Source organism: Crinia signifera, chromosome 1, assembly GCF_055691185.1.
Source record: "Crinia signifera chromosome 1, ASM5569118v1, whole genome shotgun sequence".
Lineage (NCBI taxonomy): Eukaryota > Metazoa > Chordata > Amphibia > Anura > Myobatrachidae > Crinia > Crinia signifera.
The window spans coordinates 280,878,488-280,899,805 of NC_139217.1; the positions used below are offsets into that span (position 1 = coordinate 280,878,488).

Sequence of the window (21,318 nt, forward strand, 5' to 3'; positions counted from 1 at the left end):
CAAGGCACACCATCAGACCGCACAGGAGGGGAAATGGCCTCCACAGAAAACAAACAAGCCCATATATCCCCAAGAACACACAAAGAAAACACTATTACCCCCTGATGGACACAGTACAGTCTGAACCAGGCTCATCTGTTTGCAGAACATAGGACAGACCTCATGCTAATGCCAATTGTTTTAAGTGGGTAGTGTCCCAGGAGAAACCGTTAAAAATGCCCTCATGTGAACACCATATGAGGCACTTAAAAAAAAAAAAAAAGCTGTGGAACCCGTGCTTTCTATTGGGGTTCTAAAGGTATCTAGTAGTTCAAAGGACTGTACCAGGTACTTCCAAACCATAAACCCATTTGGACCAGCTGGTCTTCCTCAGGGACACCCTCATGATACCCTGATAAAGACCAGCTGGTCGAAACACGTTGGTTGTTTGGAGGTGCCTGGTTGTCACTTGTCTGGACTGAACATTAGGATGCTTTGGAGGCCTATACAGAGGTGTTACCTTGTATTACAACCATCTCCTTTATGCTGACATACAAGCATTTTGTGTTAAGGCCGGGGACGATACAAGGCTTTATTTTATTTGTGTGTTTATATTTTCCTTTATGAATAAATGTTACATTTTTACATTATGAGAGGCTTCTACTTTTATTTACATTAAGGGATATCGGAGGAGGAAGGAAAAGAACCTTTGATGTTAGTATCTTTCATATGCCTATAGTATAAGATTGATTGATACTGTGTTTATCACAATTTTCCCCTCCTAGCACCCAAATCTGCACCATGAATTGTCTTTGTTTTTTTCTTTGAAGTTTCTTATCATGGATCAAAGTTCATCAAAATAATAAGGACATTTACTGGATATAGACCCATGATCCTTTGAAGTACTACTATATACCATTATCACTCCAATAGGAAGTGCAGGTTCCAAAGCTTGTATTTTTGTATACTGATTGTGTTGCAGGAGATGGTCCGACGGGTACCCAGCAGAATCCTAGTGAAGCGCAGAGAAACTCCCTCTACCTCTTCACCATACGAGTCACATCCTAGCAGTCATTATGTTCTCCTAAGAAGCTACTGGGGACAGTATAACAGCAGGACGCCTGAGAAGCGCCTCACCTAGCTCCCTGTGACTCATTTCCTATAAATCCGATTCATGTCCTATGCAGTCTCCAGGCAGCTTCTTAAGCAACCAGCCCTTGAAATGGGACACTGGGACTGACACTGACACCATCATTGAGAGAGGAAGCAACAATTGCTGCCGCTAATCAAAGTTGATTAAAGGATGAAGAGGAGGGGGACAGATCTGCACCCACTGATATCAGCAACGGGTGGTCTCATACTGTATGCCCAGGATACAGAGACAGGACTGGAGCAGGAAGATACCAGTGAATAACAGTTGAAGTGGTGGTTGTGGCTGTAACTGGTGTGGATATCTCTAGCTCTGGGAGCGCCCTTGAGAACAACTCAAGGCACACTAGTGTGCCATGGCACAGCAGGTGAAAAACATTACTAGACAGTGGATGTTTCATCATCTCAAAGTTATATTTTAGATGATCTATCTTTTCATGTCTGAACGTTCACCGAGTGGCGTGCCCAGTGTCTTATTTCGGTCCCAGCAGTCATGTGAAAAGCAGTTTTACTGGTGATATGTGAGCAGTGGCAATTTGGTGGTTAATGTAACCCCCAATCCTAATCTCTACCCATAACCCACCTAGTGCCTAGCCCTCACCCTCCCACCATCCCATGCAGCCAAAAAATAACCCCCTCCCATAGCCCTCACAGCAGCGCCTAACTGTTATCAAATGTAGCAATTTCCCATGTCAACATTGAAAATGTGACATATTGAGGTTGGCAACACTGTACAGTTAACATGAAGAACTAGCTTGACATTATGAATGTCTATATGGTAACTGCCAATATGTGCCCTAGTAATTGTATGTATTTAATTAACCCTAGAACACATACAGGGGTAATAAAATGCCCCAAAGAAACTTGAAATTACTGCCTGCAAAAATTATGTATGTGTTCTAGGGTTAACATTTTTTGTCTAATTGATTCATGATATACACTGTCTTCTATGGAATTATCCCCTCTGTTTCTTGATAAATCTTTAGACTAGCTAGAACAGTGGTGGCCAACCCGTGGCTCTTGAGCCTCATGCGGCTCTCCCCCTTGTAAAGTGTGGCTCCTGCTCCCACTGCTACCCGCCGCCCACCATCCGTTCCAGTCCCCCCTGTTGCCGGTTCCCTGAATCCCTTCTCCTTTTGAGGGGAAGAGAGTGTGCATCGTGCATCTCTCCTACCCCTTACTGTGCATCCTTGTGACTGGGCCGTCTGCCAATTAGAGCTCGCGGGCCAGCAGCCAATCAGGAGCCGGCCAGCGAGCTTTGATTGGTGGACTGCCCAGTCACAGGGAAGTGAGGGGGAAGGAGATGCGCGGTGTGCTGTGCTCTCCTCCCCTTGGTGACATCACAGGACTGCAGGGGGATGCCAGACTGTCCTCTCCCCGCCCGGCAGCAGCAGCAACAACGGTGAGTGCTGCTGCTGGGAAATTGCACTGTGGGGGCATGAGCAGTTTGTGGCACTGTGGGGGCATATCAGTTTGTGGCACTGTGGGGGCATACCAGCTTTCTGGCACCGTAGGGGTCATACCTGGCACCGTGTGGGGGGCATATGTATATATGGCACTGCACTATTGGAGGCATATTTGTATCACACCCACCCAAGGGGTCAAAATAGACTACCCCCCTTTTTTTGGCGCATGCGTCTTCGGCGCACGCATGATGTTGGCTCTTTAGCTTGACTACCGATATTTTTCGGCTCTTTACCTCTGACCGGTTGGCCACCCCTGAGCTAGAAAGAACTAATTGCTGCCCACCAATTTGTTGGCATTTAACCAGGTAGTCATTATTATTATCCTTTATTTATATCTATGGCACCACAAGGAATCCACAACGCCCAATAACAGAGTACATAAATGAAAAAGCAAAACAGTGACTTAGGCCCCATACACACTAGGCAACCGCAGCAGCAGCATGGCCGTCATTAACGAGTTAGCGATGCATGGGGGCACGCATTGTTCATGACATTAAGCATACACACTAGCAGATCTTTCAAGATAGGCTTTCTGAAAGATTTTCACTTTATTTTCTAGTGTGTATGGGGCACTACAGTTGAATACAATAGTGGACAAGTACAGGGTATATACACATTGTTACATCAGCAGAGGACACTGGAATAAGTATCAGCATGGCAGAAATCTACAGGATTTGGTGCCCTCAGAGATGGTTTATGTAATACCCCTTTTACACCGCTGCAAAACTCCGGGTCTTCGGAGGGTCAGACCCGGGTCAGCGGCGGAGTAAATGGGACACGCCGTGTCCCTTTACATGGGACTTCGACCTAGGTCCTGACCTGGGTAGAACATGGCCAGGACCTGGGTAGATAGTGGTGTAAATGAGTACGCCAGGTCATCCGACCCGGCTCAAATTGACATCAATGGGGGACGTGCAACCTGCAGACCAGTGGCGTAACTATAGCACCGCAGCCCCCGCAGTCGCGGGGGGGCACTGTGTATGTGGGGGCGCCGGGGGTCTGCGGTGCTATAGTAATGCCCCCGCCCCCTATCCCCTCCTGGCTTCAATCAATTCTATGGAGACGGACCACGATAAAATGGCCGCCCCATAAAGCAGACAGTTCTCTGAAACTGTCTGCAGTATGGGGGCGGCCATTTTATCATGGTCCGTCTGCATAGATTTATTAATTGAAGCCAGGAGGGGAGCCGGGACGCGCAGACAGGTAAGCCTGTGGCGATGGGGGGGCACTGGGCACCAGCGGCCGGGGTGGGGAGGCCGGAGGGGGGCGCCCCCCCATTAACGGCGGGGGGGCGCCCCAAACCAAGCTACGCCACTGCTGCAGACCGCAGCATCTGCAGGTTGGACGGGGGGGGGGGGGCACACACAGGCTGCGCTGCTGTCTGCTAAACTCTGCAGACAGCAGCAGCAGTGGAGGAGGAGGAGGTGAATGGATGCCTGTGTGCTTGTTAAGGCATGGTACGCTTCATTGCTTTAATGTGGCAATTTCGTCTGGTTATCTAATATGATATCTTATTAGATGACCTGACAAAATTGCCACATTAAAGGACATGAAACGTTGTTATATCATGCCTTAATGAGTGATTTATTTGAAAAGCCAACTGGGGTGCATAAATTGTAGTGGCTGCGGCACTCATCCACAATCTGCAGTACTATACAGGTGATAATGATACTGTGCCCTCCTTAGTTGGGGTAGATGAATCTCCAACGCATATATTCATATCATAGCGGCGGTACTCAGCAAAATAAGGGAGTCAAAAACATTTCAAAGCATTTAATGCTTGTCAGGAAATGGTGAACCATGTCCTAGTGATAAAGCAGTAAATGGTGGGTTAGGGTCAGACTCACAAGATTCAGCCACCTGCAGCATTAATTAGTGTTCATTTCTGGGTCCTATCTCACCGCCCAGCAGTAGCGACGGGTGCACCGTGCTTGTTTACGTACTTTCACGCCCCTTTTTTTTACAAGACCACCCCCCCTTTTTGGTGTGGGCGGCTACGCCGCGCAAGGGTCCCTGATTTTTGTGAGTGGTTGTGTAGGTATGGGCCCCACTGCACCTGTTTGCCCAGGGGCCCATCATGTTGTTAAGATGGCCCTGTGCCCATAGCAACATCCCATCTGAAATAGAACTCCCATCTTAGTAAATTCCCCCCTATGATTCAGATTAACAACATTCCAGAATATACATTCCTTGTGTGTCCAGATAAAGGATTGATTATAACAGTTTTCTATAAATATGTTGCATTACTTGGCACCCAAAGTGCAGCATTTGCTGACTTGCTCTGACTACTTCCTTTCTGTTTCCTGTTTCAAGCATACCGTATTAAATAAAATAGGCAGCTAGTGTAATATACAGATACATGTTTATGCAATCTATTAAAACTGTTAATTTATGGGATTCTGAAACAAGAGTGTGATTCAAAGCATTACAATGCACACCAGCTTCAGGCTGTCATTGCAAAACGTGTTTGCTAGCTAGGAAAGCCTTGCTGCTGTTTCTTGTTTTTTTCGGGATCAGTTTGTACAGGACATGCTGTGCTGGAGCTCGCAGCTCTCTGTCCCCGCAGCCTTTAATGAGAAATAGCAGAACTTTTAGTTCCCAATGATCACTCACATACAGTATCGGGATGCGGTCATTTGGTCTACTGCATTATGGTAGAAAGTCATTAGGTCGAATCCATTAGGTCGACATGCTAAAAGGTCGACATGACTCTAGGTCGACATGGGAAAAGGTCGACATGATTCTAGTTCGAAAGGTCATTAGTTCGACAGGTCATTAGTTCGACAAGGTCATTAGTTCGACATTGTCTATGTCGACATTCACAAGGTCGACATGGAGTTTTTCACTGTTTTTTGAGCCAACATGTGCCGACAGGCGGTATTTCATGCCCTACCATCCACTAGGGCGTGGTGGGAGAATAAAATAGTGTGCCGAGCGTAGCGAGGCACCGTGCCCGACGCATCGCGAGCGCAGCGAGCGATGCGAGGGGATGCAGTGCACTTTAAACTGTGTCCATGTCGACTGTGTTGACATTCAGGTAAAAAAACAGTGAAAAACCCCATGTCGACCTTGTGAATGTCGACATAGACAATGTCGAACTAATGACCTTGTCGAACTAATGACCTGTCGAACTAATGACCTTTCGACCTAGAATCATGTCGACCTTTTCCCATGTCGACCTAGAATCATGTCGACCTTTTAGCATGTCGACCTAATGGATTCGACCTAATGACTTTCTACCATAATGCAATAGACCAAATGATCCCAACCCACAGTATCTGCCATTAACAACAATGGGAAACAACTCACCCCGGCTGGATCTATTAGTTGAGGATGTCACCCTTTTCTGGAAGTGTAAAGGGCAGCTTTTCTCCAGGTGGGACCTCTCATCTGCAGTGCGCCAAAAGCGGAGAGTGGAGCTCAGTAATCTGTGTGTACTGTATATATATATATATATATATATATATATATATATATATATATATATATACACAATATACACTAATCCCTGCACTTCTGTTCTGCACTGTACCAAGCTACAGTCTTGGTCAGGGAGTGGAATACACGCCCATTAACTAAAATCAACTGCTCCTTCCCTCTTCTCCCCTCCTACATGACATTCTGCTTCATAGTTCATAGCCGTCACTGAGGAACAAGCCCACATAAAACCACAACTCTGAGCAGCTGCACTATGTCACACACTTCTGCTTTCATTTATTTTAATGTAGCCTATATACATAAATGAAGATTATTGAATTACATCTTAGAAGTGTGTATATATATACATATACACAAGCCCCAGCACCCCAGATATAAACTGTGTATCAGGACTGGGGTTTTGGGATTTTAGTGGGAGAGAACCAGATACCTGCTCACCGGTGTCTTTAGAGGTCTGGAACTGGAAGGGACATATATAATTCTTCCTCATAGATAGTTAGAATTGTAATATGAATATAGAAGAGTGGATAACCGTATATGTGCATAATCACTACACAGTATATTGTTAACGATATGCACAATAACAAAATATCGTTAACTGTATAGTGTGCATATTGTCTTGTGTGTACGCACTACTGTATATAGTTAACCATATGTACTCCCGCAGTTGTTGATGATGTCCTCTGTCATCTGAACATGCAGCTCAAGGTTTATTATATTGTCAATGACCGCATGTTCAGTGGGGGCCATGTGACATCACTGAACATTATCATTAACAACATTGTTCAGTGTGTATGCATTATATTATTCACCCAGTAGGTTATGAGATTTGTTGATGATATCGCTCATGGAGTGAATTGTCTAGCGTGCACCCAGATTACTGGCCTTGACAAAACTGTCTACTTTAATAGGCTGGCTTTGAGTTGAGAAAGCACAATAACTGGGAGCAGGCTGGAACTGGTATGGCACACTAACCGGATCCATACTGGAATGGTACAATAACTGGATCCATGCTGGAACTGGTATGGCACACTAACTGGATCCTTGCTGGAACTGGTATGGCACACTAACTGGATCCTTGCTGGAACAGCACACTAACTGGATCCTTGCTGGAACTGGTATGGCACACTAACCGGATCCATGCTGGAACTGGAATGGTACAATAACTGGATCCATGCTGGAACTGGTATGGCACACTAACTGGATCCTTGCTGGAACTGGTATGGCACACTAACTGGATCCTTGCTGGAACTGGTATGGCACACTAACTGGATCCTTGCTGGAACGGCACACTAACTGGATCCTTGCTGGAACTGGTATGGCACACTAACCGGAACCTTGCTGGAACTGAAATGGTACAATAACTGGATCCATGCTGGAACTGGAATGGCACACTAACTGAATACATGCTAGAACTGGAATAGTACAATAACTGGATCCTTACTGGAACTGGAATGGCACACTAACCGGATCCATGCTGGAACTGGAATGGTACAATAACTGGATCCATGCTGGAACTGGAATGGCACACTAACTGAATACATGCTAGAACTGGAATAGTACAATAACTGGATCCTTACTGGAACTGGAATGGCACACTAACCGGATCCATGCTGGAACTGGAATGGTACAATAACTGGATCCTTACTGGAACTGGAATGGCACACTAATCGGATCCTTGCTGGAACTGGAATGGCACACTAACTGGATCCTTGCTGGAACTGGAATGGTACAATAACTGGATCCATGCTGGAACTGGTATGGCACACTAACTGGATCCTTGCTGGAACTGGTATGGCACACTAACTGGATCCTTGCTGGAACTGGTATGGCACACTAACTGGATCCTTGCTGGAACGGCACACTAACTGGATCCTTGCTGGAACTGGTATGGCACACTAACCGGAACCTTGCTGGAACTGAAATGGTACAATAACTGGATCCATGCTGGAACTGGTATGGTACACTAACTGGATCCTTGCTGGAACTGGTGTGGCACACTAACTGGATCCTTGCTGGAACTGGAATGGCACACTAACTGAATCTATGCTGGAACTGGAATGGCACACTAACTGGAACCTTGCTGGAACTGGAATGGTACAATAACTGGATCCATGCTGGAACTGGTAGGGCACACTAACTGGATCCTTGATGGAACTGGAATGGCACACTAACTGAAAAATTTGACTGAAAACAGAGAAACTCAATAATTGGATCCAGGCTGGAACCAGGCTGGTACCGTAATGGCACTATACAGTAGCTGAAATAGACTGGTACTGAAATAGCACATACTGTAAGCTGGATCAGGCTATGTTGTTTTTCTTTGCTCAGTGTAAAAGGGGTATAGGTGATGTGATTTCTTTCTGATAAATGAACACCTTATGGCTTCCAGTTTCTAACTGCATAATAACAGTTTATGAGGAAATAGAACCTCACAACTGTGTTTCTAAACCAACCGGTAAAAAGTCCCTGAATGACACAATACATACAAGAAACAATTACATTGCCATCATACTTCTACTGAAATCATTGGGAACTTTCTAGATCAGTGGTTCCCAACCCTGGTCCACAAGTACCCCCAACAGTGCACGTTTTCCAGGTCTCCACACAGAATCACAAGTGACATAGGGCCTTATTCTGGTTCGGTCGGCCAAACGTACGTACATTCCGTATCACTGTACGTTTCCCGTATGCGGACGGCGAGCAAAAGTCCACCCACAAAACATCCGCATACGAACGGTCAGAAAGACCGACAAAGGGGAGTGGCATACACTTGAGCGTACGCCACTGTACACGGACAGATCTCCTCTTAGACACGATAACTGGCGTACAACAGAGCATACACCACCGTATACGGACGGGTCTCGTCCCCTATCACACCGACATCTAACGGCTATCTGAGCGTAATGCCACCTTGCATGGACGGGTCTCGCCTGTTTTCAATGGAAAACTCAGCGTATGTCACCAATCGTGAGAGTGAGCGTACGTCCGTGCATGCTGGCATACCCTTCACATATATGATCCTTCTAATCTAGCCTTTCAACTATGATTAAGCCAATTAAATTAATTATTCTAATTGTTAATCAATTATTGTTTTCTATTACCTCAATTGTCTACCTTAATGAACAGCCTAATAAAAATACCTTTTATCCCTCCTTACATGTATATTTATTATGTTCTAATGTTGCATTTTAATCACTATCTATGTGTCCCCACATTGCTGTTACTTTTAAATAAAGTTATGTTGGTGTTTGTGTGTATGTACTAAATTATGTCCATAATTAGTTGGATCACAATTGTTAACATGTATACCTACCCTGATGTTATGTGTGATGTTTTAATCTACCAATATAAACAAGAAAATTGCCTTTTCGCTATGTGGTATTTATCCCAAAAACACACACATTCACACATCAATCGTTACCCCTCACCTCAAATTACAAATATAAGTTACATTACACATCTGTATGTACCTGCCCTTACAAACCCTCTAACATATTTATGATTAAAAACACAGGCAACTTCTAACTGAACACAAACCTTTATTTTTATAAAACATAATAATGAAAATAAATAAAAAATTAAAGGAGGGCCTCTAGTCGGGCAAAAAGCAGGTTCAAATACACCAGAGTGAGGAATATTTCCTGGAGAATCTGGCCCACATCATCCTGGTGCCGTTCAGTGTCTGTAGTGAAGGAAAAAAAAAACAGGTACTTGTTTCCTAGAACGGCCACACCGATTTGCATCAGGGTGGTCGTGTCGGAAAAATCGCGTCGGTCGCATCGCATGCGATGCGACCGACGCGACCGACCCGATTTTTTAATTGAATCAAATGTGAATAGGGTGCCTGGGACCCTATTTTACATTGGATTCAATGTAAAATATTCCCTAGACCACCAATTTTACACCCTCAACGCCACCCCACGATTGAAGCCAACCCGAAGCGTGGCGAGCGAGGCGAGCCCGCGAGGGGCGGCGGTGCGCGTCCTCCGACCTTTTCATACCCCTACTATCCACGTCGCCGTGGAGTGGAGAAAATAAAGTGTGGCGAGCGTAGCGAGACCCGCGAGGGGACGCGTATAACTTCACAGGTATATGCATCCCCTCGCCACACTTCGGGCTCGGTGGCTCGCTGCGCTCGCCACACTTTATATTCTCAACTCCACGCCGACGTGGATAATAGGGGTATGAAAAGGTCGGAGGACGCGCACCGCCGCCCCTCCCGGGCTCGCTTCGGGTTCGCGTCAATCGTGGAGTGACGACGGGGCCATATACAATGTGAATGTGGGTCCGACCAGCGCCGCTCCACCTGCCCCAGGCTCCTGTGGACGTGGGTCCGGGCGTAAATTAAGCGCCGGGCAGCGTTATACGCCTGGTGCTTCTCCATATTGGAGACATAAGGGCCCCTGGCCCCCAGGCAACGGTCGATGACGAAGACCAACGCCAGCAGTTCCTGGGTGGAAAATGGGGCAGCCCGTGTGGAAGACATATTAGCAATGGCGCAGTTATTAATTGCAGGTACATATATAAGTTTTGGTGGTTGTTGATTGGTCGAAAGCCTAGTTTTTTTATTGTTAACTTTATTAATCCATCTTACATTAACAATATGTATGTGAATGTAAAGTTTCACTGACCGTTCCGATACGCACACCAGAACATACATTATGCATTCAATGTAGGGAGACACGTACTGTATATACAGTGTGCGAAAAATTATACACGCAACCTTGTACTAATACATACGCTGATAACAATGCACATACAACATGTTGCTGTGTGAAAAATTAATACACATTACAAATGTAAGGAAAGCATTGTAACGTTGGTATGTTTTTAAATTTGTTTAAGAAAGCATACACGTACTCCAACAGAGACCACCTGAAAACACTGATCATTGGAATGACATGTGCACACTTTTAGCCATGTAGCACATAATTTAAGCAGCATTTATCGGTGGTAATTAGCTACTACATTGCGGGGAAAAAAATATGCCCCTTGTGCAAGGCGGGAGTTTACCATATAAATATGCAGCCACAAGCAGACCACATTTGCTGCAAACATGTCAGGCTCTGATGATTTCGCAGCTGAGGACACCCTTCAGAGGGCAACAGCGGAATCCTTGCTGGAGGCTTTGACCAAGAGGGGACTGGAGCGGAGAAGGAGGGCCCAAGAGAGGAGTAGGACGCAAGAACAAGGGGACACCTCACAAACAGGCCCTGTTCCAACTCCACCGGCTCAACAACGGCCCAGCAACCAGCCAGAACAAGAGGTTGCATCTCTGCAAACATGTGTGACCCTGCAGCTGCATGGTGAGGTGACTGGGGCCACCAGAAAATGACCTGCAACATCTAGGCCGAGTACTGAGCAGGATTCCACCAGCAAAAAGAGAAACCCTGCATTTCTAGAGGAAGAATTGAGAGTTTTAGTGCCCCTAGCACGAGAATGGATTGAATTAGCTCCCAGGAGGCCGGTTGCCAGTGCAAGGCTAAACATTTGGGTGAAGATCACAGAGGAAGTGAACAAGGTGTCAAGACTGCCAAGGGATTTGGCGGCAGTGAAGAAAAGGCAAGTGTGTTTCTCCCCCTGATAATGAAATATATGTTTACATATGTTGCATGTATGTTTTGAGGATAATAGAAAGGTGTGTTTGTAGATAGTGCTACACTTCAATGATACATGTGAACACAACCATGTCTAATAACCAACATTTATATATGAACCATGCACCATTGGTGTGATTTGAGGTTATGGCCACAGTTCTGCTCATGTGAAGTATGTGATGGGACAACAACAAGTGTGTTTTTGTTAATGAGTTGTAGAAACAAGTTCCACATGATGCTAATGAAACAAGGATGTCCAAACTGTGCACATGTAACTGTTGAGAAACTACACATCCCAGCATGCCTTCCCATATTTAAATTACTCCCTAATAGCAACACTGCCAAGCTATGGTGGGATGTGTATTTTCTCAACAGCTGGAGGAGCATACTTTGGCCATGGCTGCTCTCATTTCAGCATAGTGAGACATGTACGTGCATTAAGCGGCCTAATGAGTGATATGAGACACTGTAATGCCTCATAATGGTGACATAAATGTGTGTGTAGCAAACATATGCAGAAAAGAAAACATATCACCCACACTAGGAAATGGAACGCAGTAATGATGTTCTGTAGTACAGTGGTGCACACATCTCCTGATGATAATTTTTTAATTTTGATTTGTAGGTGGTCAGACTTCAAAACTGTACTGAAGAGGAAGGTGACTGACCGGTACAATCACAGCATGTCCACCGGGAGGGGCCTATGCCATTCAATTTGGGATATACCCCCCTGGAGCGGGATGCTTTGGATGTGATAGATGTGGCCGAGGTCAGGGGAATATCCAATATGGATAGCGAGCTCCCGGTGGAGGTCTTTACTGCTGAGCTACCAGGTAATTTACAGTAATGCATTGATTGTGGTAAGAGATATTGTTTGTGTATGTGATGGTGACATTGTTTTAAATTTTTATTCTAGAACAACCAGATACTCCTGAGGAACCGGCAACATCTTCCCCTTCAGAGCCACAAGTTGATCAGCCTCCACCAACACAACACCCCCAGCCACAGGCCACATGGGATGCCAGGTGGATTGAGCTGTTGGACAGGATCGAGCAGCGAGGGGTGGAGGCTGCAGCCCGTCAGCAGCAGTTTGGGGAGTTTCTGGCGGATTGGAAGGAGACAAACAGGCAGCAGTTTGAGGCCTTCAACCGCCAGAATGGGCATGCAAAGCATTGCCCAACAACTCAGCCGCCACAATGACATTCTGGCGGAGCTGCTCACCACCGCCAGGTCCCAAAGGGACGACACCCCATCTGCTGCTCCACAACCTTCCACCTCTGCCGACCCTCCTGTGTCCACTGCCCAAAGACGCCGTAAAGGCTCCTGTCCCCAAGGTCCCATCCAAAAAGGGGAAAAAAGGGCCCAAGAAATGACACCTGATTCACTTCCTCTGTGTTTGTACCCCAAATGTTTGAATTTGCACTGGGGATCCACTTCCTGAGTGCTAAATCTGTCCATTCTCGTGCCAAGGGCAGTCATCTGTTTAATTTGACCTCTTGAAATGCAGGGTTTATTTTTGCTGGTGTGTATCGTGCTTAGTATTCTCCCTGGGTGTTACAGGTTGTTTGCTGGTGTCCACATTTATGTCACCATTGCAGTTGCTGGGTAACACATGTTTGTAGATATGCAACTTCTTGTTCTGGCAGATTGTTATTTTGGTATTTCTTTTTTATATGTTATTATTTATGGCATTACATTTAAAAAAAAAAGCTGTGATGCTTAACAGCAAATACAAATATTTTTTTCAATTAAAAACCACGTGTTGTATGTGTAATTTCTTGTGTAAACCAAATAATACATTTATGTGTACTAACTGACCTTGGTCTTTTGGTGCATTTAGTGAAGTGTTGTTCAAGTTTGCCAAGTATAACCCTCTCCATGGCCATGCACATGTTCATATCCACCATTTACCTGTTAATTTGTTTGTGTCAGCACATGTGCAGAGCAACTTGATAGGTGAGAAAGTAGTGTCTGTGCAGGTGAGGTAATTCCTACATTAGTAGTTAAAAGCAGGGCCAGAACAATGATTTCCTCATGGAGTGGGTGAGGTAGGCAAACAAGGGGCCAAAGTGACATTTGTGTAGGAATGCATATGTGTCCTCCCCAAAAAAACAGTCAGGTCTTGGTACAGGTATGTTAAAGATGTGTGAGTCGACCAAGCATGATAAAATTGTTTGTGTGCAAACATGTTAAAATATTTTTTGAAATATGAGTTTTCAGTGTCATAAGCAGATGCTGGGATCCTTTGTTAGAGAGATGTGATTGCAATAATGTGATTGGTGGCATCTTACATCCAGAGTGTGCTACTGTACATCCAATTCATAGCAGATATGAAAGTGGTTAAGTTATGTATTTTGGCTACAATATAAAGATTGTGTGCAAAATAGTGGCCATGGCCTTAGGACATTGCTGAAACATCCTTGTAGCTCTTAGATGTGGTTTATGTAATTTTATCATAAAAAAACCCTATGTTTGTATTAGAGTGAAAAGGTTGACACAGGTCGACTTGTGTAGATTGAGTGTCCTGCTGTTTAAAGTATATTAAAACACTTACTGAATGTGTGTAAATGGTTATAAACTAACTACCTTGGCATATATAAGCAGGTCTTAAAATTAATCTTAGCTAAAATGAAACCAACCTTTACATGTAGAGAAGTGTAGAAAGATATGCTTCCAATGTGTTTGAGGGCTGTGTGTGGCTTGCATGTAGTGAAATAATGGTTTTGACTTAATAGACTGCAGCATTGCTTATTACATTCAGGTGTATGTGTTTGAGTAGTAATCAGCGTTAATTAGCAGACCCAGGCTTCTGCTCTCATACTGTATCTCTAGGGGTGGTCTGGAGGTGTAATTGGCGTCCGCCTGTTTTCTGTCCGAAATGCAAGGTGCTTTCGCCGATCGAGCGGTTGTAGCACTGTACATTTTTGGTGCACCCCCCCGTGTACGCCCATGTTTACGCCCAGTTTCCCTCATTATTTTGGCTGCTCCCCTCAACACGCCCCTATGCCGCCCACAATGACCGTACTCTTGCGGACAGTTTTTTTCGCACGGAAAGACCCGTCCGTGAGCGTTGTGAAGTCGCCGCGCCTGCGCATTGCGGAAGGTACGCATGCGCAGAACAAAAAAAAACCCGATCCACCGGCGTACGTTCCCAACGTACCAACCAGAATAACCCCGATAATTAGCTCCACCTGTGGATCTTTAAAAATTTGTCTGAATAATGAGTGCACCTACCGGGTGACCTGGAAAATGTGCACTGTTGGGGGTACTTGAGGACCAGGGTTGGGAACCAGTGCCCTAGATGCTTTCGCTCCATCAGTGTGTGTGTCAGCCGCCGCCGTCCCAGAGCGCCTCTGCGTGCTGTCACGTCCGGGACGGGCGGCGGATATGGAGCGCCGGGGGAGCGTCGGGGGCGTTGCCTAGCAATGCCCCGAGCTTCCGGCTCTGTAGCTCCGGCTGCCGGACGTCGGGGCGTTGCTGGGCAGCGCTCCCGAGTCTCCAAGCAGCGTGCGGCGTCAGCGCAGCTGACGTCAGCACAGTCACAGGCGGCAGATTCAAATAAATAGCCGGCGTCTGCTGGGAACAGACGCCGGTTATAGCTTTGGTCATACCTGAGTGTGCCTTGGTGTTCCTGGTTCCAGAAGTGCTCTGCAGTGCTGTGCCGTTCCGTTCTGTGCCGTGCCTTGTGCTGTGCCTTGTGCCGTGTCCCGTGTACCCGTGTCCCCGTGTCCGGCTACAGATAAGTGTCATCAGAGAACCTGGTTGCCAGTGCTTTCTAGTCCCATATTCCATCTAGTTAGAAGCATTGCTGCCAGTTGTATCTTTTGTCTTTATATTCCATCTTCGGCATTGTTGCCCTCAGTTGTTGTGATAGCATACCATCTTCGTAGCATTGTTGCTCCCTTGTTCATCATTTATATTCATTACCATTTTCACGTATTGTTACGTTTAGTCATACTCCCCTGGATCTATCCCGTATTATTGGGTAGTGTCCCCCAGGGGTATTACACGCCAGGCGTCCGGGGTCCCCTTGCCTTCTGTAGGTGTAGTTAGCTGTACCCTTGCTCTCTATTGGCCTTGGCGGTCGTGTTGTCCTCTCATAAGACCAGGTGGCATCGGGGTTGGAGCCGGACTAACTGGCTCCCTCGAACACGGCTATTATTGGTGAAGCCTAGCTCTCTGCACACGTCCGCCAATCCCGGTTTGAGGCAACGGAGATAGGGGTGGCAAGGTGGTCCCCGGATCATAACATTATAACCGGCCACAAAAAAGTTGTAACACAACCATATTACCTCTACAGTGGTTGTGTGTTTCTTGGTTTAGCATGGATCCCAATGCGGGGGTTCCGGCCCAGGTTTTTGCTGAACTGTTACACCACCTCACTCAGCAGTTGCAGGATCTTACTTTCAGAGTTGAGTCTCAGGAGGAGGTTCGTAGAGCAGCTCCTGCAATGGCTGTGTCGGTTAAGGAACCCAAAATGAGTCTTCCTGATCGGTTCACTGGGGATAGACATCAGTTCTTTAATTTTAGGGAGAGCTGTAGATTATATTTTCGGTTACGGCCCCTGTCCTCCGGGTCTGAAATACAGAGAGTGGGGTTGGTGATTTCCCTACTCCAGGGGGATCCACAGACATGGGCATTTGGGCTGAAGTCAGACAGTCCGGCTCTCCGGTCCGTGGAGTCTTTTTTCCAGGCGATGGGGATTTTATATGATGACCCAGATAAGGCAGCCGCAGCAGAGGCTCATCTTAGATCTCTCAAACAGGGTCGCCAGGTGGCAGAAGCCTATTGCTCTGAATTCCGGCGACACGCCAATGATTCAGGGTGGAATGATCCAGCTTTACGCTCCCAATTTAGGGTTGGGCTGTCTGACCAAATAAAAGATTCCCTGGTGCAGTATCCCACACCGACGTCCTTGGACGATCTCATGCAGCTGGTTATCAGGGTGGATCGCCGGCTCCGTGAGAGACGCTCAGAACGAGGGGCAGGGTTGGCGCCATTGCCCAGTGTCCCCGAGGACTCCGCCGTCGACCTTGGGGAACCTATGCAGTTGGGCGCAGCTCGCTTATCTCCGCAGGAGAAGGCAAGACGGCGTGCTCAGGGTCTCTGTCTATACTGCGGGGTCCGTGGACACTTGGTGAATGCTTGTCCTGAGCGCCCGGGAAACGCCAAGGCCTGAGGATGCGGGGAGACATCCTATCAGGCCTATCTCTTATATCTCCCAGTAATTCTTTATTAATCCCCATATGTATTTTTTTCTGAGATTCATAGGTGGGATGGCCAGGCATTTATTGATAGTGGGGCTGCGGGTAATTTTCTGGACTCCCAGTTAGCTAAGGAACTGGGGATTGCCCTCATACCAGTATCTCCAGAGATTTCGGTGTATGGCTTAGATGGCAATCGCTTGCCCAGTGGGGTTATAACACAGCGCACCGTCCCCCTACAGGTCCAGGTTGGGGTTACCCATTCCGAGCTCTTATCCTTTTTTATTTTTCATAGTCCTGTTACACCCGTAGTGCTGGGATTGCCATGGCTCAAACTGCACAACCCATGTTTTGATTGGCAGTCAGGAGAACTTGTAAGTTGGGGTGAGCAATGTTCTCATAATTGTCTAGCTCTTCCAGTCCGCATGGTGACTCCCTCAGTTTCTGGGGTACCTGAACCTTATTTGTCATTTTCTGATGTGTTTTCCAAAAAAGAAGCAGACGTCTTGCCTCCTCATAGACCTTATGATTGCGCCATTAATCTCGTTCCTGAGGCCAAACTTCCCAAGGGGCGACTATACTCCTTGTCCCTTCCTGAGGAGAAGGCGATGGAGGAGTATATTGAGGAAAACCTTAAGAAAGGGTTCATTAGGCCCTCAAAATCACCCGTCGGAGCCGGGTTTTTTTTCGTGGGGAAAAAGGACGGCTCCCTTCGCCCGTGTATTGATTTTAGACAGCTTAATGCCATTACAGTAAAGAATTCGTATCCTCTTCCACTCATATCTGTCCTCTTCGATCAGCTTCGTAAGGCATCCATTTTTTCTAAAATTGATTTGAGAGGGGCGTACAATTTAATTCGCATTAAAGCAGGTGATGAGTGGAAAACTGCGTTTAATACGCATTCTGGACATTATGAGTATCTGGTTATGCCCTTTGGTCTCGCTAATGCACCTGCTGTGTTCCAGGATTTTATTAATGACGTCTTAAGGGAGTTTCTGGGAGTTTTTGTCGTAGTGTATCTGGATGATATTTTGATCTTCTCCCCATCACTGGAGCAACACCGCTTGCATGTATGCGCAGTTCTTAAAAAATTGAGGGAGAACAATTTATATGCTAAGTTGGAGAAATGCGAGTTCGAGGTGGAGAGCATTTCTTTCCTGGGTTACATTATTTCCCCTCGGGGTTTTCAAATGGACCCAGTAAAGCTTCAGGCCATCAAGGATTGGGTTCAACCATCTAACCTCAAGTCCACTCAAAGGTTTTTGGGGTTTGCTAACTATTATAGGAGATTTATTCCATTCTTCTCCGATATTGTAGCCCCCATAGTTGCTTTAACCAAGAAGGACGCCAATCCTTCGGTCTGGTCCGATGCCGCTGTTAACGCCTTTACTAAGTTGAAGGCAGCCTTTCTTTCCGCCGGGGTTTTGCGGCATCCCAATCCTGAATTACCCTTTGTCATGGAAGTAGATGCCTCAGAAGTAGGGATTGGGGCAGTCCTCTCACAGGTGGATAGGCAGGACGGGTTCTTACATCCTTGTGCTTTTTTTTCTCGGAAATTTTCCTCAGCGGAATGTAATTATGACGTCGGCAATCGGGAGCTTCTCGCCATTAAAGCAGCCTTAGAGGAATGGCGACATTGGCTGGAGGGGGCTAGGTTCCAGGTTACCATCATAACGGATCATAAAAATCTGGCATATCTCCAATCAGCCAAGAGAGTCAATGCTAGGCAGGCTAGGTGGACATTATTCTTTGCCCGATTTAATTTCATTATCACTTACAGGCCAGGGTCAAAGAATGTCGTTGCCGATGCTCTTTCGAGAAGTTTTTCTGCTGTCCAAGACCCGCATTTACAACTAGAGTCTATTATTCCTGCCTCTTGTATTATTGCTGGTTTTACTCACAGCCTTCTGGATCAAGTCATTTTGGCACAAGCTTCGGCTCCTAAGGCCGTTCCAGAGGGTAGACTCTTTGTACCTTTAGAGCTCCGCAAAAAAATTTTTTGGGAGTTTCATCAATGTAGATCGGCGGGACATCCTGGCATTGATAAAACGTTATCTTTGTTATCAAGAGCTGTCTGGTGGTCCACCATGAGGAGAGATGTCAAGGAATGGGTGTCTGCCTGCGACGTTTGTGCCAGGAATAAAACTCCCCGTTCTTCTCCAATTGGTCAGTTGGTTCCCTTGTCGATATCCCGGAGGCCATGGTCACATATTTCCATGGATTTTATAACCGATTTACCACTATCCAGGGGTTGTGATTCCATCTGGGTGGTGGTAGACCGATTCAGTAAGATGGCACATTTTGTCCCCTTGACCGGTTTACCTTCCGCGGAAAGGTTGGCCTCTTTGTTTTTATGCCACATTTTTCGCTTGCATGGTCTTCCTACTGATATTGTCTCAGATAGGGGCGTTCAATTTGTGGCCAAGTTTTGGAGGGCTATTTGCTCTGCGTTACAGATTAAGCTCAGTCCATCTTCGGCCTATCACCCACAATCTAATGGGCAGACGGAACGTGTGAATCAGACACTCGAGCAGTTCCTGCGGTGTTACGTATCAAAGTCCCAACAGGATTGGGTGGAAAATCTGCCATTCGCAGAATTTGCCTATAACAATGGCTGGCATTCTGCCACCAAGATGTCTCCATTTTTCTGTAACTATGGTTTCCACCCTCGGGCTAATTCTTTTGATCCTGTTCCCGCCAGAACAGGTAATCCCAGGTGGGTGACCAGTAGGAGGAGTATCTGGGCTATGGTCCGTAGGGCTCTCCTCTCTGCGACCACGGCCGCAAGGCGCTTCTCCGACCGTCACAGGAGACCTTGTTCGTTTAAAGTCGGAGACTGGGTGTGGCTATCCACCAGGAATATTAATATCCATCAGGCATCCAAGAAGTTGGGTCCTCGCTTTATCGGTCCCTACAGGATCATTAGGAGGATCAATCCTGTGGCCTTTCGACTCCAGATTCCACGCTCTCTGAAGGTCAATCCCACGTTCCATGCCTCATTACTTAAACCTGCCCATCGGCCGCGTGCTTACAGGCCAGCACCAGTAATTCGGCAAGGCATCAAGGAGTTTGTGATTGATAGTATTCTTGATTCGAGAATCACCCGCGGTCGTTTGTTCTTTCTGGTCCATTGGAAGGGCTATGGACCTGAGGAAAGGTCCTGGGTCCCGGACAAGGACCTTCACGCCCCATCCTTAAAAGAATTATTTCATAGGCAAAATCCGTTGAAGCCAGGACTTGGAGGTCGGTTGACCTCTCCTCAAGGGGGGGGTACTGTCAGCCGCCGCCGTCCCAGAGCGCCTCTGCGTGCTGTCACGTCCGGGACGGGCGGCGGATATGGAGCGCCGGGGGAGCGTCGGGGGCGTTGCCTAGCAATGCCCCGAGCTTCCGGCTCTGTAGCTCCGATTGCTGGACGTCGGGGCGTTGCTGGGCAGCGCTCCCGAGTCTCCAAGCAGCGTGCGGCGTCAGCGCAGCTGACGTCAGCACAGTCACAGGCGGCAGATTCAAATAAATAGCCGGCGTCTGCTGGGAACAGACGCCGGTTATAGCTTTGGTCATACCTGAGTGTGCCTTGGTGTTCCTGGTTCCAGAAGTGCTCTGCAGTGCTGTGCCGTTCCGTTCTGTGCCGTGCCTTGTGCTGTGCCTTGTGCCGTGTCCCGTGTACCCGTGTCCGGCTACAGATAAGTGTCATCAGAGAACCTGGTTGCCAGTGCTTTCTAGTCCCATATTCCATCTAGTTAGAAGCATTGCTGCCAGTTGTATCTTTTGTCTTTATATTCCATCTTCGGCATTGTTGCCCTCAGTTGTTGTGATAGCATACCATCTTCGTAGCATTGTTGCTCCCTTGTTCATCATTTATATTCATTACCATTTTCACGTATTGTTACGTTTAGTCATACTCCCCTGGATCTATCCCGTATTATTGGGTAGTGTCCCCCAGGGGTATTACACGCCAGGCGTCCGGGGTCCCCTTGCCTTCTGTAGGTGTAGTTAGCTGTACCCTTGCTCTCTATTGGCCTTGGCGGTCGTGTTGTCCTCTCATAAGGCCAGGTGGCATCGGGGTTGGAGCCGGACTAACTGGCTCCCTCGAACGCGGCTATTATTGGTGAAGCCTAGCTCTCTGCACACATCCGCCAATCCCGGTTTGAGGCAACGGAGATAGGGGTGGCAAGGTGGTCCCCGGATCATAACAGTGTGTATTGGCAGCATTTGAGGAAGATATTCTGGATAAGCTTACCCAATGTTATATCATTCATTTATGCATGTTAGTGAAGGTATGCATTGCCAGATCACGGTTGGGGTATGGCTATCTTTGACTAATGGAGTAGAACGGCATGAGAAATTTGTTTATGTACAGTATCTATAAAGTCGGAGAACATATATTATACAATTTGGAATAGGTGGTTGGATTCTTGTAGTGATATTTGGTTCCTGAGTGATTTGTAATGTTGGGCTAAAATAGTAACTTTCCATGGTAATATT

General features: G+C 46.7%; 1 protein-coding gene across 4 annotated transcripts in view; it reads right to left on the minus strand.

The window, feature by feature from the left end:
- The window catches only part of HACD4 (3-hydroxyacyl-CoA dehydratase 4), a 58,680-nt gene extending 44,372 nt beyond the window's left edge, over positions 1-14,308 (minus strand). For 2 of the 4 annotated variants that reach the window (XM_083184732.1, XM_083184740.1), the window contains exon 1: positions 5,904-6,111. The gene's annotated coding sequence lies outside the window, so the exon portion shown is untranslated. Of the gene's footprint in view, positions 1-5,903; positions 6,112-14,271 lie in introns of those variants that run through there. The other 2 variants (XM_083184760.1, XM_083184749.1) reach the window with 2 other exon arrangements.
- Positions 14,309-21,318: the final 7,010 nt, after the last annotated feature.